The 3117-nt window shown below is 42.3% G+C and overlaps 1 pseudogene; it reads left to right on the forward strand.

The window, feature by feature from the left end:
* The first annotated feature begins 1106 nt into the window (after window positions 1-1106).
* On the forward strand, window positions 1107-2323 carry LOC124965191 (proteasomal ubiquitin receptor ADRM1-like; annotated as a pseudogene).
* Window positions 2324-3117: the final 794 nt, after the last annotated feature.

Genomic DNA, 3117 nt, shown 5'->3' on the forward strand with positions numbered 1-3117 from the left:
TTATATAAATTTTTCTATTTTCTCCTTTTTTCTTACATAGAAGTTATAATTATTATAAGTAACTATAGGCTTGTAACTGCAGAATATTAATGAATGTAAAATCCATAGACACAGAGGCATAAAGGTTGCTAATATTTTACATCCATAATTATATGTAACTACATCTTTTGATATGTTATAATACTGGAAATATAGTACTGTACTTTTATATAATTCTCATGACAGGTATAATTTATTATTTATTTCTATACTGGTATTTAATAACTGTTGTATACTAGAAAATCTGGGAATATACCATTATTTTACCAACTCCATTTTCTTGAAAGAATAATAGTTTGCATTAGTATCTTACCTGAGGTATGTTGGTAGATATATCTTTTGTATTCTTTCCTTGACTTATCTTTAGTCATTTTAATAGATGAAATTTTATACTAAAGAATATATAATTTGTTAAATTTAATTATTTGGAGAATAAAACTATTTTTGCTTTAAGGAAATTGAAATGTACCCACACCCCTTTGATATATCTTACCTAATGATTATTATATGTGCATAGATACACACAAACACATATATTCATATATGTCTACACACATTTATATTCATATGCAGATATACATACATTTACATGTGCCGATGCATATGTAAATTGCACAGTTGCACATGTGCACATACAGATTTAAATATGTACACATAAACATAAAAACACACACACATATGTAAAGCAATACCAATTAGGTAAAAACATTTCATAGTTAATTGTTTAAAATTTTACATTATTACAGTTGTGATCACATATTTTTTATATTTCTGTTGTCTTATTTGATGTTTATGAATTACATATTTCATAGCCTCTATCCATTTTCCTTTGTCAGAATTACATGTATTTAATGAATTCTAATACTTCTTGGTCTAGTGAAGATAACCCTTTTCTATGTTCCATTTATTTTCCCATGATTATTTGTAATTTTATAGTTTTATACATCAAATAATTAACATTTTGTTATTTTATTCCTTTAGTTGAAGGTTTTTAAAGTTATTTTCTGGGGGGCCTGGCAGGCGCTGAGGAGGAAGAGCGAACCTGGAGCGCAACTCTCAGCCAAGGGATGACAACTTCAGGCGCTCTGTTCCCAAGCCTGGTGCCAGGCTCTCAGGGTCCTCCGAGTATTTGGTGGAGTTTCGGGCAGGGAAAATGTCATTGAAAGGCACTACCGTCACTCCGGATAAACGGAAAGGGCTCGTGTACATCCGGCAGACCGACGACTCTGTCATTCACTTCTGCTGGAAGGACGGGACATCAGGGACCGTGGAAGATGACTTGATTATCTTCCCCGATGACTGTAAGTTCAAGTGCGTGCCTCAGTGCCCCAGCCGGAGGGTCTCCATGCTCAAGTTCAAGGCTGGGTCCAAGCGACTCTTCTTCTGGATGCAGGAGCCCAAGACCGACCAGGATGAGGAGCACTGCCGGAAAGTCAACGAGTACCTGAACAACCCCCATGATGCCTGGGGCCCTGGGGGCGAGTGGGAGTGGGACCCACGAGCTGTTGGCGCTGAGTGGTGAGGGCAGCCTGCAGAGCCTGCTGGGGAACATGAGTCACAGCCAGCTCCTGCAGTTCATCAGACCAGTGGGCCTTGGGGGGCTGGTTGGCCTTGGGGCTCTGACTGGGCCAGATCCGGCCAGCTTGCTAGGCAGCAGCGGACCTTCTGCCAGCAGCTCTTCATCCAGCTCCTGGAACCAGTTGGCAGCGGTCACCCCATCCTCCACCACCTCTTCTGCCCGTGCCACCCCAGCTCCCTCTGCCTCAGCAGGCGTCTCGGCAACCAGCCCAAGTCCTGCACCCAGTTCAGGTAATGGAACCAACACAGCAGCCAGCCCGACCCAGCCCAGCCAGCTGAGCGACCTCCAGAATATTCTGACCACCATGAACGTGCCGGCCGGGCCGGGAGGCAGCCACCAGGTGGACCTTGCCAGCGTGCTGACGCCAGGGATCATGGTGCCCAACTTCGCCAACGCAGACATCCAGCAGCACCTGCTGCCCTACCTGCCCTTCGGGGAGTCAATGCCCCAGACTGCAGAGGAGATCCAGAGCACACTGACCTCGCCCCAGTTCCAACAGGCCCTGGGCATGTTCAGCACCGCCTTGGCCTCTCGTCAGCTGGGGCCCTTCATGTACCAGTTTGGCCTTCCTGCAGAGGCCGTGGAGGCCACCAACAAGGGCGATGTGGAAGCGCCAAAGCCATGCAAAACAACGCCAGACCGGAGCAGAAGGAGGGTGATGCGAAAGACAAGAAGGACGATGAGGAGGACATGAGTCTGAACTGAGGCGGGCATGGGGGATGGGGGGGCTGCCTGCTTCCATGGTGGTGCTCCCACCTGCTCCTTTCTTCAGACCTCCTAATAAATAAAGGTCTTTCTTTAAAAAAAAAAAAAAGTTATTTTCTGAAGTTTAATTTAATAAATACATTTTTCTTCATTTTTGTTCTTTTATTATTTCATAATCACAGGTATGTGTTTAATGAATTAGGAATTTTATTTAAAAACAATGCAAACTTAATTGGTTTGTGACACTCACCAATATTGTATCATACGAGTGCAGTGTGACAGGCTGTCACATATTAAACATACCAGTCTGTGCAACCAGCATTGACGTCAAGAGAAAACTTCAGTTCAATCCCTGGAAGATCCCTCAGTTACCTTCCCAGTCATCTCTCACCCGCCTCACTCCACAGTGATAACCATTAACCACATGATTATCATAACAAGATTCCCGCTTGTTTTAATAAAGGAAATCATACAGTATGCTTGAGACAGGATTCCTTTATATTTTTTGCCCAGTATTATGTTTGAAAATCATATGCAACCAAGTTGATTTGAGTTTTGATTGTTCGTTGTTTGGGGCAATTAAAAAACATTGTTGCTTGAATATACTGGGATATACTGTATGATGAACACAGGGAATTCCATCAAAAAATATAACCTAAGAATGAAATTCCTGCAATACAGAGTATACTATATTCAACTTTATTAAATACCATCAAGCCATTTCCAAAGCAATTATGTCAAGTCACGCCCACTTCAAAAGCTTATGGTAGACAATTTCTGTTGTCCTCCTTACT

This window comes from Sciurus carolinensis, chromosome 15 (genome assembly GCF_902686445.1).
Source record: "Sciurus carolinensis chromosome 15, mSciCar1.2, whole genome shotgun sequence".
NCBI classification, from domain to species: Eukaryota; Metazoa; Chordata; class Mammalia; order Rodentia; family Sciuridae; genus Sciurus; species Sciurus carolinensis.